This window comes from Ranitomeya variabilis, chromosome 4 (assembly GCF_051348905.1).
Source record: "Ranitomeya variabilis isolate aRanVar5 chromosome 4, aRanVar5.hap1, whole genome shotgun sequence".
Classification (NCBI taxonomy): domain Eukaryota; kingdom Metazoa; phylum Chordata; class Amphibia; order Anura; family Dendrobatidae; genus Ranitomeya; species Ranitomeya variabilis.
In genome coordinates, this window is record NC_135235.1 from 274,793,300 (window position 1) to 274,808,390 (window position 15,091).

Consider the following 15,091-nt stretch of genomic DNA (forward strand, 5'->3'; position numbering starts at 1 on the left):
ATTAAAAAGTTGTCCCTTAGGGAACTTACTACCAGGAATCAAATTTATAGCACAATCACAATCCCTGTGAGGTGGCAGGGCACTGGATCTGGGCTCATCAAATACATCCTGGTAGTCCGACAAAAACTCAGGGACCTCAGAAGGAGTGGAAGAAGAAATTGACACCAAAGGAGCATCGCCATGAATCCCCTGGCAACCCCAACTTGAAACAGACATAGCTTTCCAATCCAGAACTGGATTATGGGCCTGCAGCCATGGCAGACCCAAAACGACAACATCATGCAAATTATGCAGCACAAGAAAGCGAATCACCTCCTGATGTACAGGAGTCATGCACATGGTCACTTGAGTCCAATACTGAGGCTTATTCTCAGCCAATGGTGTAGCATCAATTCCCCTCAGTGGAATAGGGAATTCCAAAGGCTCCAGGACCAAACCACAGCGCCTGGCAAACGACAAATCCTTCAGGTTCAGGGCAGCACCTGAATCCACAAAAGCCATAACCGAGTAGGATGACAAAGAACAAATTAAAGTAACAGACAAAATGAATTTAGGCTGTATAGTACCAATGGTGACAGATTTAGCGATTTTTTTTACGCGCTTAGAGCATGCTGAGATAACATGAGTTGAATCACCACAGTAAAAGCACAATCCATTTTGACGTCTATGATTTTGCCGCTCAATTCTGGTCAGAATTCGGTCACATTGCATAGACTCTGGTCTCTGTTCAGAAAACACCGCCAGATGGTGCGCAGATTTGCGCTCCCGCAAACGCCGATCAATCTGAATGGCCAAAGCCATTGAGTCATTCAGACTTGCAGGCGTGGGGAACCCCACCATAACATTCTTAATGGCTTCAGAAAGACCTTCTCTGAAATTTGCAGCCAGGGCACACTCATTCCATTGAGTAAGCACCGACCATTTCCGAAATTTTTGACAATACACCTCAGCTTCATCCTGGCCCTGAGAGAGAGCCAGCAAGGCCCTTTCTGCCTGGTTCTCAAGATTAGGTTCCTCATAAAGCAATCCAAGCGCCAGAAAAAACGCATCCACATTCAGCAATGCAGGATCTCCTGGCGCCAGAGAGAAAGCCCAATCTTGAGGGTCGCCACGTAACAGGGAGATAACAATTCTAACTTGCTGAGCGGAATCACCAGAGGAACGAGGTCTCAAAGAAAGAAATAATTTACAATTATTCTTAAAATTCAGAAACCTAGATCTATCTCCAGAAAACAACTCAGGAATAGGTACTTTTGGCTCAGACATAGGACTGTGAACATCAAAATCCTGAATGCTTTGCACCCTTTCAGCAAGATGATCCACACTAGAAGTCAGACTCTGAATATCCATGTCTGCAGCTGAACTCAAAGCCACCCAGAGATTGAGGGGATGAGAGAAGCTGGACAGACTGCAGCAAAGGGAGAGGAAAAAAAAAAAATTGTACTCAGGACTTCTCTTATCCCACTTCTGCGATGCATTACACTTTTTGGCCTGCGGTACTGTCATGACCCTTAGTGGCTGAGGATCACAGAATGGACTAGCTAAGTAAATGAACATAGAACGAGCTCTAGGGAGGTGGTAACTGGACTGACCGCAAAACCTGATCCTAACCAAACACACTAAAGGTAGCCGGTGAACGTGCCTAAATTCCTGGATGTCTCGACGCAGCCTGAGAAACTTGCTACCCCTATAGAGAAAGTAAGACCTCACTTGCCTCAGAGAAATGACCCCAAAGATATAGGAAGCCCCCAACAAATAATAACGGTGAGGTAAGGGGAAAATACAAACGCAGAAATGAAAACAGATTCAGCAAATGAGGCCCACTAATACTAGATAGCAGAAGACAGACAGGGAACTGTGCGGTCAGTAAAAAACCCTATACAAAATATCCACGCTGAGAATTCAAGAACCCCCCCACCAACTAACGGTGTGAGGGGAGAAACTCAGCCCCCTAGAGCTACCAACAAGCAAGGAAATCACATATTAGCAAGCTGGACAAGGACAAATAAATAACCAAGAAACATATTGAACACTGACGAGCAAAAAATAACCAAACAGAAACTTAGCTTCTCTTGGCGAAACTGATAACGAAGGAATTCAGGAGAGATCAAAATAGCACTGAATACATCGACAGCAGGCAACAACTGATAGTCCAGGTGAGCTAAATAAGAAATCAGCTAACAGATAATGAGACAGCTGATCCAGCCTCAGACCTGCAGAATGACACAAAGAGCCACCAGAGGGAGCACAAAGACAGCACTCACACAGTACCACTTGTGTTGTTTATCCGCTTTTTGGGCTCCCCTGGTGGTTGCTGGTGGTACTGGTGACTTGTTTGCACTTTGCTGCTTCTGTTCACCTGCTTCCATCAGCGTTTGGGAGTTTCCTATTTAGCCTTGCTCTCCAGTCATTTCCTTGCCGGTCATCATTGTAACCAGAGCCTTCGGTTGCATGTTCCTGCTACTAGTCTGCTGATCAGCTAAGTGGACTTTGTCCTTTTGTTTTGTATCTTTAGTCCAGTTTGCAGTTTTTGTAATTCTCTGTAGCTGGAAGCTCTTGCGGGCTGAAATTGCCACTCCTGTGTCATGAGTTGACACAGGAGTCTTAAAGTAATTTCAGGATGGTTTTTTGAAAGGGTTTTCAGTTGACCGTGAAGTCCTCTTTTGTATCCTTCTGCTATCTAGTAAGTGGACCTCTCTTTGCTAAATCTACTTTCATACTGTGTATGTCTTTTCCTCTTATTTCACCGTTATTACATGTGGGGGGCTGCTATCATCTTTTGGGGTATTTCCCTAGAGGTAAGCCAGGTCTGTTTCTTCCTCTACCAGGCTTAGTTAGTCCTCCGGCTGGCGCGTGGCATTTAGGAAGCCGTAGGTATGCTCCCTGGCTACTATTAGTTGTGTGGTAGATTTAGCTCACGGTCAACTCGAGTTTCCATCACCCGAGAGCTCGTTCGTTATTTATATGTTTCTTACGTTCCCTTGCCATTGGGAACCATGACAGTATGACCGGCCATGTGTTAAACTTATTGGCAGAAGGAAGGAGAGAAAAAGGAAGTCTGTAAATTTTTTTTTTCTTTTTCTCTATGCTTGCTCCATAGTTGGATCAGTTGTATTTCAGCTCTAATTACTGCCTTTGCTTTTCTCTCCTTATAATCCTTGAATGGCTCTGAGCTCACCTGTTTAAAGATGGATCCTCAGAGTTTGGCTGCAGGTTTAAATAATCTTGCTACGAAGGTTCAAAATTTACAAGATTTTGTTATGCATACTCCTATTTCTGAACCTAAAATCCCTACACCAGAGGTGTTTTCCGGAGATAGATCTCGGTTTCTGAATTTCAAATATAATTGTAAATTATTCCTTTCTCTCAGACCTCACTCCTCAGGAGATCCTGTCCAGCAGGTTAAGATTGTAATTTCTTTGCTGCGAGGTGACCCTCAAAATTGGGCATTTTCATTGGCACCAGGGGATCCTGCGTTGCTCAATGTGGATGCGTTTTTCCTGGCTTTAGGGTTGCTTTATGAGGAACCTAATTTGGAGATTCAAGCTGAAAAAGCTTTGATGGCCCTATCTCAAGGGCAAGATGAAGCTGAGATATACTGCCAAAAATTTCGTAAATGGTCTGTGCTTACTCAGTGGAATGAGTGCGCCTTAGCGGCAAATTTCAGAGAGGGCCTTTCTGATGCCGTTAAAGATGTTATGGTCGGGTTCCCTGCGCCTACAGGTCTGAATGAGTCCATGACAATGGCAATTCAGATTGATCGGCGTTTGCGGGAGCGCAAACCCGTGCACCATTTGGCGGTATCTTCTGAAGAGACGCCAGAGAAAATGCAATGTGACAGAATTATGTCCAGAAGCGAGCGGCAGAATTATAGGCGTAAAAATGGGTTATGCTTCTATTGTGGTGATTCTGCTCATGTTATATCGGCATGCTCTAAACGTACTAGGAAGGTTGACAAGTCTATTTCAATTGGCACTTTACAGCCCAAATTTATTTTGTCTGTAACCTTGATTTGTTCATTATCAGTTATTACCGTGGATGCCTATGTGGACTCTGGCGCCGCTCTGAGTCTTATGGACTGGTCCTTTGCCAGGCGCTGTGGGTTTGATTTAGAGCCTCTGGAAGTCCCTATTCCTCTGAAGGGTATTGATTCTACACCTTTGGCTTGTAATAAACCACAGTTCTGGACGCAAGTGACTATGCGTATGACTCCAGACCATCAGGAGGTGATTCGCTTCCTTGTGTTGTACAATTTACATGATGTTTTGGTGCTTGGATTACCATGGTTACAGTCTCATAACCCAGTCCTTGACTGGAAAGCTATGTCTGTGTTAAGCTGGGGATGTCGGGGGGCTCATGGGGACACTCCTATGGTGCCCATTTCGTCATCTATTCCATCTGAGATTCCGGCATTTTTGTCTGATTATCGTGATATTTTTGAAGAGCCTAAGATTGGTTCACTCCCTCCTCACAGGGATTGTGATTGCGCTATAGATCTGATTCCTGGCAGTAAATTTCCAAAGGGTCGTTTGTTTAACCTATCTGTACCTGAACATGCTGCTATGCGCGAGTATATTAAGGAGTCCCTGGAAAAGGGACATATTCGTCCTTCTTCATCACCTTTAGGAGCCGGTTTTTTCTTTGTCTCTAAAAAGGATGGCTCTCTGAGGCCTTGTATTGATTATCGACTCCTGAATAAAATTACAGTCAAATATCAGTATCCGTTGCCTTTGCTGACTGATTTGTTTGCTCGCATAAGGGGGGCTAAGTGGTTCTCTAAGATTGATCTTCGTGGGGCGTATAATTTGGTGCGAATTAAGCGGGGGGATGAGTGGAAAACCGCATTTAATACGCCTGAGGGCCATTTTGAGTATTTGGTAATGCCTTTCGGCCTTTCTAATGCACCTTCTGTCTTTCAGTCCTTAATGCATGATATTTTCCGTGAATATTTGGATAAATTTATGATAGTGTACTTGGATGATATTTTGATTTTTTCTGATGACTGGGAGTCTCATGTTCATCAGGTCAGGAGGGTTTTTCAGGTTTTGCGGGAGAATTCTTTGTGTGTAAAGGGTTCAAAGTGTGTTTTTGGGGTTCAAAAAATTTCCTTTTTGGGGTACATTTTTTCCCCTTCTTCTATTGAGATGGACCCTGTCAAGGTTCGGGCTATTTACGACTGGACGCAGCCTACTTCTCTGAAGAGTCTCCAGAAATTCTTGGGCTTTGCTAATTTTTATCGTCGATTTATAGCTGGTTTTTCTGGCGTTGCTAAACCTCTGACGGATTTGACTAAAAAGGGTGCTGATGTTGCCAATTGGTCCCCTGCTGCCGTGGAGGCCTTTCGGGAGCTTAAGCGCCGCTTTTTGTCTGCCCCTGTGTTGCGCCAGCCTGATGTTTCCCTTCCCTTTCAGGTTGAGGTCGATGCTTCCGAGATTGGAGCGGGGGCGGTTTTGTCGCAGAAAAGTCCCGACTGCTCAGTGATGAGACCTTGTGCGTTCTTTTCGTGAAAATTTTCGGCCGCCGAGCAAAACTATGATGTTGGTAATCGGGAGCTTTTGGCCATGAAGTGGGCATTTGAGGAGTGGCATCATTGGCTTGAGGGTGCCAAACATCAGGTGGTAGTTTTGACTGATCACAAGAATTTAATTTATTTGGAGTCTGCCAGGCGCCTGAATCCTAGACAGGCACGTTGGTCGTTGTTCTTTTCCCGGTTTAATTTTGTGGTCTCGTACTTACCGGGTTCTAGGAATGTGAAGGCAGATGCTCTTTCTAGGAGTTTTGAGCCTGACTCTCCTGGGAATTCTGAACCTGCTGGTGTCCTTAAGGATGGAGTGGTTTTGTCTGCTGTCTCTCCTGATTTGCGACGTGCTTTGCAAGAATTTCAGGCGGATAGACCTGATCGTTGTCCGTCTGGTAGACTGTTTGTTCCTGACGAGTGGACCACTAGAGTCATCTCGGAAGTTCATTCTTCTACTCTGGCAGGTCATCTGGGAATTTTTGGCACCAGAGATTTGGTGGCTAGATCCTTCTGGTGGCCTTCCCTGTCTCGAGATGTGCGTGTTTTTGTGCAGTCTTGCGATGTGTGTGCTCGGGCCAAGCCTTGTTGTTCTAGGGCTAGTGGGTTGTTGTTGCCCTTGCCTATTCCGAAGAGGCCTTGGACGCACATCTCTATGGACTTTATCTCGGACCTCCCTGTTTCTCAGAAGATGTCTGTCATCTGGGTGGTGTGTGACCGTTTTTCTAAAATGGTTCATTTGGTGCCATTGCCTAAGTTGCCTTCCTCATCTGAGTTGGTCCCTCTGTTTTTTCAAAATGTGGTTCGCCTGCATGGTATTCCGGAAAACATCGTTTCTGACAGGGGTACCCAGTTCGTGTCTAGATTTTGGCGGGCAGTCTGTGCCAGGTTGGGCATTGATTTGTCTTTTTCGTCTGCATTCCATCCTCAGACCAATGGCCAGACGGAACGAACCAATCAAACTTTGGAGACTTATTTGAGGTGTTTTGTGTCTGCGGATCAGGATGATTGGGTTGCCTTTCTGCCGTTGGCGGAGTTTGCTCTTAATAATCGGGCTAGTTCTGCCACTTTGGTTTCTCCTTTCTTTTGCAATTCAGGGTTTCATCCGCGTTTTTCATCTGGTCAGGTTGAATCTTCGGATTGTCCTGGAGTGGATGCGGTAGTGGATCGGTTGCATCAGATTTGGGGACAAGTGGTGGATAATTTGGAATTGTCCCAGGAGAGGACTCAGCAGTTTGCTAACCGCCGTCGTCGTGTTGGCCCCCACCTTCGTGTTGGGGACTTGGTGTGGTTGTCTTCCCGTTTTGTCCCTATGAGGGTTTCTTCTCCTAAATTTAAGCCTCAGTTCATCGGTCCTTATAGGATTTTGGAGATTCTTAACCCTGTCTCCTTTCGTTTGGACCTCCCGGCATCTTTCGCTTTCCATAATGTGTTCCATCGGTCGCTGTTGCGGAGATATGAGGTACCGGTGGTTCCTTCTACTGAACCTCCTGCTCCTGTGCTGGTGGAGGGTGAATTGGAGTACGTGGTAGAAAAGATCTTGGACTCCCGTATTTCCAGACGGAGACTTCAATATCTGGTTAAATGGAAGGGCTATGGTCAGGAAGATAATTCTTGGGTAACTGCCTCTGATGTTCATGCCTCGGATTTGGTTCGTGCCTTTCATAGGGCTCATCCAGATCGCCCTGGCGGTTCTTGTGAGGGTTCGGTGCCCCCTCCTTAAGGGGAGGGTACTGTTGTGTATCCGCTTTTTGGGCTCCCCTGGTGGTTGCTGGTGGTACTGGTGACTTGTTTGCACTTTGCTGCTTCTGTTCACCTGCTTCCATCAGCGTTTGGGAGTTTCCTATTTAGCCTTGCTCTCCAGTCATTTCCTTGCCGGTCATCATTGTAACCAGAGCCTTCGGTTGCATGTTCCTGCTACTAGTCTGCTGATCAGCTAAGTGGACTTTGTCCTTTTGTTTTGTATCTTTAGTCCAGTTTGCAGTTTTTGTAATTCTCTGTAGCTGGAAGCTCTTGCAGGCTGAAATTGCCACTCCTGTGTCATGAGTTGACACAGGAGTCTTAAAGTAATTTCAGGATGGTTTTTTGAAAGGGTTTTCAGTTGACCGTGAAGTCCTCTTTTGTATCCTTCTGCTATCTAGTAAGTGGACCTCTCTTTGCTAAATCTACTTTCATACTGTGTATGTCTTTTCCTCTTATTTCACCGTTATTACATGTGGGGGGCTGCTATCATCTTTTGGGGTATTTCCCTAGAGGTAAGCCAGGTCTGTTTCTTCCTCTACCAGGCTTAGTTAGTCCTCCGGCTGGCACGTGGCATTTAGGAAGCCGTAGGTATGCTCCCTGGCTACTATTAGTTGTGTGGTAGATTCAGCTCACGGTCAACTCGAGTTTCCATCACCCGAGAGCTCGTTCGTTATTTATATGTTTCTTACGTTCCCTTGCCATTGGGAACCATGACACACTTGTGACCACAAGAGGGAGCCCAAAAACAGAGTTCACAACAGTTGGGTCTGGTGTCTCTCATTTTCCTCTTGACAATAACCCATAGATTCTCTATGGGGTTAAGGTCAGGTGAGCTTGCTGGCCAATCAAGCACAGTGATACTGTTGTTTTTAAACCAGATACTGGTATTTTTTTGCGGTGTGGACAGGAGCTAAGTCCTGCTGGAGAATGAAATTTCCATCTCTAAAAAACTTGTCGGCAGAGGGAAGCATGGAGTGCTCTAAAAATTTCCTGGTAGACGGCTAATGACATGTTTTCCCAAACCATCATTGATTGTGAAACTTCACAATAGACCTCCAGCAGCTTGGATTGTGGCCTCTCCACTCTTCCTCCAGACTCTGGGACCTTGATTTGCAAGTGAAATGCAAAATTTACTTTCATCTGTAAACAACACCTTGGACCACTGAGCAACAGTCCAGTTCTTTTCCTCCTTGGCCCAGGTAAGACGCTTCTGGCGTTGTCTATTAGTCAGGAGTGGCTTGACACAAGGAATGTGACACTTGTAGCCCATGTCCTGGATACGTCTGTGTGTGTGTGTGGTGGCTCTTGAAGCAATGACTCCAGCAGCAGTCCACTCCTTGTGAATCTCCACCAAATTTTTGAATGGCCTTTTCTTCATAATCCTTTCAAGGCTGCAGTTATCCCGGTTGCTTGTGCACCTTTTTCTACCACACTTTTTCCTTCCACTCAACTTTCCATTAATATGCTTGGATACAGTACTCTGTGAACATCCAGCTTGTTTAGCAATGACCTTTTGTGGCTTACCCTCCTTCTGGAGCATGTCAATGACTGCCTTCTGAACATCTGTCAAGTCAGCAGTCTTCCCCATGATTGTGGATCTTTTTAAATGCTTAGTAAGCCTTTGCAGGTGTTTTTTGTTAATTATTCTAATTTACTGAGCTAAAGACTTCTGGGTTTTCATTGGCTGTAAGCCAGAGTCATCAACATTAACAGACATAAACACTTGAAATAGATCACTCTGTAATGAATCTATATAATATGAGTTTCACTTTTCGTATTAAAGAACTGAAATAAATTAACTTTTTGATGATATTCTAATTTAGTGAGAAGCCCTTGTATCTATCTATCACCAATAATTTCACAATCATCATTATCACTGTCCCCACTGGGGCTAGCAAGCTAAATTCCCTACCAGTTTGTTTTTGAAGTGTGTGAGGAAACCGGGTTACTCAGAGAAAACCCATGCAAATATGGGAAGAACATACAAACTGTTGCCCTTGGCGGGATCTGAACCCAGGACCCCAGTGTTGCAAGGCTACCACCTGAGACACTGTGATGTGTGCATATATATATATATATATATATACTGTAAATACCGCACTGCTTTTAGGCAACAACAGCATTAAAATAAATCTTGAAGGTTATTCATAGTGATGTGTGTGAATTCAGAGGCATTGAGAAGGATGTGTTAATGACGTAGACAAAGAAGAGTGAAATGTGTGTCATTCAGACATATCTGTGATGGGGACAGAGGGAGAAGTTACAGAGAGGATTTTAGGCTAATATAACTTTAGGGAATATGTGAGTCACTTTCATGTGTGTCACTTATAATACACTGTGTGCAGAATTATTAGGCAAGTTGTATTTTAGAGGATTATTTTTTATTATTGATCAACAACTATGTTCTCAATCAACCCAAAAGACTCATAAATATCAAAGCTTAATATTTTTGGAAGTTGGAGTGGTTTTTTTTTTTTAGATTTGGCTATCTTAGGAGGATATCTGTTTGTGCAGGTAACTATTACTGTGCAGAAGTATTAGGCAACTTAATAAAAACCAAATATATTCCCATCTCACTTGTTTATTTTCACAAGGTAAACCAATATAACTGCACAAAAGTTAGAAATAAACATTTCTGACATGCAAAAGCAAAACCCCAAAAAATTAGTGACCAATATAGTCACCTTTCTTTATGATGACACTCAACAGCCATCCATCCATAGATTCTGTCAGTTGCTTGATCTGTTTACGATCAACATTGCGTGCAGCAGCCACCACAGCCTCCCAGACACTGTTCCGAGAGGTGGACTGTTTTCCCTCCCTGTAGATCTCACATTTTATGAGGGACCACAGGTTGTCTATGGGGTTCAGATAAGGTGAACAAGGGGGCCATGTCATTATTTTTTGTTCTTTGAGACCTTTACTGGCCAGCCACGCTGTGGAGTAGTTGGAGGCATGTGATGGAGCATGAAAATCATGTTTTTCTTGAATGATACCGACTTCTTCCTGTACCACTGCTTGAAGAAGTTGTCTTCCAGAAACTGGCAGTAGGTCTGGGAGTTGAGCTTCACTCCATCCTCAACCCGAAAAGGTCCCACAAGTTCATCTTTGATGATACCAGCCCATACCAGTCCCCCACCTCCACCTTGCTGGCATCTGAGTCGAAGTGGAGCTCTCTGCCCTTTACTGATCCAGCCTCTGGCCCATCCATCTGGCCCATCAAGAGTCACTCTCATTCCATTAGTCCATAAAACCTTTGAAAATTCAGTCTTAAGATATTTCTTGGCCCAGTCTTGAAGTTTTATCTTATGTTTCTTGCACAAAGGTGGTCGTTTTTCAGCCTTCCTTACCTTGGCCATGTCCCTGAGTATCACACACCTTGTGCTTTCTGTTACTCCAGTAACGTTGCAGCTCTGAAATATGGCAAAACTGGTGGCAAATGGCATCTTTGCAGCTTCACGCTTGATTTTCCTCAATTCATGGGCAGTTATTTTGCGCCTTTTTTGCCCAACACGCTTGTTGCGACCCTGGTGGCTATTTGCCATGAAACGCTTGATTGTTCGGTGATCACGCTTCAAAGGTTTGGCAATTTAAAGACTGCTGCATCCCTTTGCAAGACATCTCACAATTATGGACTTTTTAAAGCCCGTCAAATCTCTCTTCAGACCCATTTTGTCAAAGGAAAGGAAGTTGCCTAATAATTAAGCACACCTTATATAGGGTGTTGATGTCATTAGACAACACCCCTCCTCATTACAGAGATGCACATCACCTAATTTACTTAATTGGTAGTTGGCTCTCAAGCCTGAACAGCTTGGAGTAGGACAACATGTATAAAAAGGATCATGTGATCAAAATACAACTTGCCTAATAATTCTGCACACAGTGTAAGCTGCATTTCCCAGAGATATAAGAGTTACAGGAGCAGTCTCATCTAATTTCTTCAGTAGCACTCCGCTCCCCTGCCTTCCGGCTTCCTGATTTCCTGGGGGGCAGTGTGCTCCTGATGATTGACAGTACAGACCAGAAGCATGACCACGCAGCTGATCCAAGCTCAGAACTCTCCCATGTGGCAAGCAGAGGCATGTTGACTCGGTAGGATTGGAGAAGCACAGGGACACTGAAGATGAATGAGGCCAGCCATGTCGCCAGCTTCAGAACTGCGCTTCCAGGCTCGAAAGCCAAGAGTTTACAAGCGCACGCTCCTTACCTAGGGAATCATCCACCCCTGATACATTGTATAATGGCTGGTAATATAGGTAATGAGTCATTAGAACCCAGTACAAGTAGTAAAAGGTAAATTGCAAAGTTGCTTGTTTTTACATTTTGCTTTGCAATTTTTAGAATTGAAGAACTTGAGACAATGCCATTAATACTGCAAAGCGTGTCTTATATTATAATGCATGAAAATGGTAATAAACAGCTCGAAACAGAATAGCCATGAAATATAACGATATCGCGGGAGCCTGACCGGCAATGTATAACACTGGTGCCATCTGCTGCCTGGAATGTGTCACTGCTATTAAAGAACCAGGAATCAATTACAATGCTTCTGTGCTGCTCCTGAGACCTTTTGCGGAAGGAGAACAAGGCAGTGAAAACTGCTACCTACTGATACAAGCAATACCATGTAAATTCTCCCAAATCAATGCAGAAACTGCTGGAGCTGCACAGTATGTGTGTATGCCGTATGTAGTACACAGGGTTCTGGATTACATTTGTAGATGTCAGAACGCTGAGTAGAATATAGATATAGACAGATATAACAGGACATAGGGACATCCGAGCACAGACAGAAGCAGGTGGATGGCCAACTGCTGAGAGACAGAGTGAATTGATAGACAGATAATAGATAGATAGATAGATAGATAGATAGATAGATAGATAGATAGATAGATAGATTAGATAAATTAAAATATTGAAAATAGCCAGCACTCCAGTAACTACCAAAGATTTAAAGGACTATAATTTAGCCCATGTGGCACTGGTGATATTTCGGTTCAGATGAACCTTTCGCAAGCTTGAGAAAGGTTCATCTGAACCGAAACCTCATGGGCTAAGTGAAAGTCCTTTAAGTCTTTGGTAGTTACTGGAGTGCTGGCTATTTTTTTCTATTTTTCTATATTTTTTCAAAAATAAAAATAGATAGATACAAAATAGATATGAGATCAATAATCAATAAATAATAGATAGATATTAACAGATAATCGATAGTAGATAGATAATAGAGATAATAGATGATAGATAGATAATAGACAGACAGGTAATGGATAAATAATGGATAGATAATAGATAACAGATATAGATAGATAATAGATAGGTAATAGATAGATCTACAAATAAATGTTGGGTAAATAGGTTAAAACGACATTCCGTGCCCCCTTTATCAGCGCTCAGTACATGCACATAATTTACCTGATATAATTCTTTTTCACACTGGTGATTAGTTGTCTGTATTTGATAATCATACTTTTCCTGATGGATTAGAACATGACAGATAATCCGATAATCTTCATGCTCTGATGCTCCGTGAACCTGTGGTGGGCTTGTGTTAAGGCACAGCAACCAATCCAGGGAGGCAGAGCTACAAAAGGAGGGAAAGAACAGCAGCCTGAACCAATGATGAGGAAGGAGGCGTGCCTAAGACTACCGCAGACTCCCTGTAGACATTGTAGCTGAGCATCTGGAGTCACAGTCAGATCACAGTAAAGCATACATGCGGCAACATTAGAGGAAGACATAGCAGGCAGCCGCCTCCTGTAGGTAGGAGCATTCATAACATTTTTTCACTTCTAACTGGATAGTTGATTTAAATGGGTTATCCATTTGACAAATCATTAATATCAGAATGACAGGAGGCCACAATTCCTCACTGAAGACAGATCTGTAGACAGATTTGAGACAGAATGATCAGTGCAGGAGAGAAGTGCAATTTAACTAGAGTGATCACCCCTCCATGAATTGTTAGGTTGTGAGTAGTGTTGAGCATTCCGATACCGCAAGTATCGGGTATCGGCCGATATTTGCTGTATCGGAATTCCGATACCGAGATCCGATACTTTTGTGGTATCGGGTATCGGTATCAAAACAACATTAATGTGTAAAAGAAAGAATTAAAATAAAAAATATTGCTATACTCACCTCTCCGATGCAGCCTGGACCTCACCGAGGGAACCGGCAGCGTTCTTTGCTTAAAATGCGCGCGTTTCCTTCTTTCCGTGATGTCACGGCTTGTGATTGGTCGCTTGCCGCCCATGTGGCCGCGACGCGACCAATCACAGCAAGCCGTGACGTAATTTTCAGGTCCTTCTAGGCATTCAGTATTTTAAAATTACGTTCCGGCTTTGTGATTGGTCGCGTCGCGGTCACATGGGCGACGCGACCAATCACAAGCCGTGACGTCACAGGAGGCAGGAAACGCGCGCATTTTTAAAATTACGTCCCGGCTTGTGATTGGTCGCGTCGCCCATGTGGCCGCGACGCAACCAATCACAGCAAGCCGTGACGTAATTTTCAGGTCCTTCTAGGCATTCAGTATTTTAAAATTACGTTCCGGCTTTGTGATTGGTCGCGTCGCGGTCACATGGGCGACGCGACCAATCACAAGCCGTGACGTCACAGGAGGCAGGAAACGCGCGCATTTTTAAAATTACGTCCCGGCTTGTGATTGGTCGCGTCGCCCATGTGGCCACGACGCAACCAATCACAGCAAGCCGTGACGTAATTTCAGGTCCTTCAGGATTTTAAAATTACGTTCTGGCTTGTGCACGCGACCAATCACAAGCCGGGACTTCACGTAAGGAAGCGCGAAACGCGTAAACGCGCAAATTTTAAGCAAAGAACGCTGCTGGTTCCCTCGGTGAGGTGAGTATAGCAATATTTTTTATTTTAATTCTTTCTTTTACACATTAATATGGATCCCAGGGCCTGAAGGAGAGTTTCCTCTCCTTCAGACCCTGGGAACCATACAGGATACCGTCCGATACATGAGTCCCATTGACTTGTATTGGTATCGGGTATCGGTATCGGATTGGATCCGATACTTTGCTGGTATCGGCCGATACTTTCCGATACCGATACTTTCAAGTATCGGACGGTATCGCTCAACACTAGTTGTGAGCTGTAGCCTCATCAGTATTTTGCACCTGTGTAGCCGCTATCTTTACTCTATGGATTTGCTGCATCCAGGCAGCGCATTAATTCTGAGACCTTGTCAGGTAAATACTGCTGCTCTTTTTGCTGTGTTAATTCATGAATTTTTGGAGGATTTGTTTATACTTTTTTTTTATTCTGTTTTTTGCTTTTAATTTCAGGAGAGAAGCCACAAATAGGTTAGGAAAGAAGCATTTTATCCTTCACTAAATACAGATCTGTAGACGGATTTGAGCAGTTTTTGAGACAGAATGATCAGCATAGGATGAAGTGGCAAATAAGTGGCCGAAAAAGCATTTTTTTCCTCCCTGCATACAGATTTGAGCATTTTTTAGGATGGAATGATCAGTGCAGGACAGAAGCGACAAGTAAGTGGGTAAAGAAGCCTTTTATCCCTCACTGAAGACAGATCGGTAGACATATTTAGGTCGTTTTTGAGAGTGAATGGTTGGTGCAGGAAGATGTAGCAAATAAGTGGAGAAAGAAAGAAGTTTTGTCTAATAAGATATGTAACAAGGTTTTTTATGTTCACTTGTACAGTTTGAGAAAAAATAATTAAAAGTGTAGTTACAATTTAGGACACCTGACGCTGCTATATTTGGGGCCAGACACAGTGACTGGAACATGGTTACAAAGTTATAATTTTGTAAGTTTAGGATATAAAGAATATAATAAAAATAT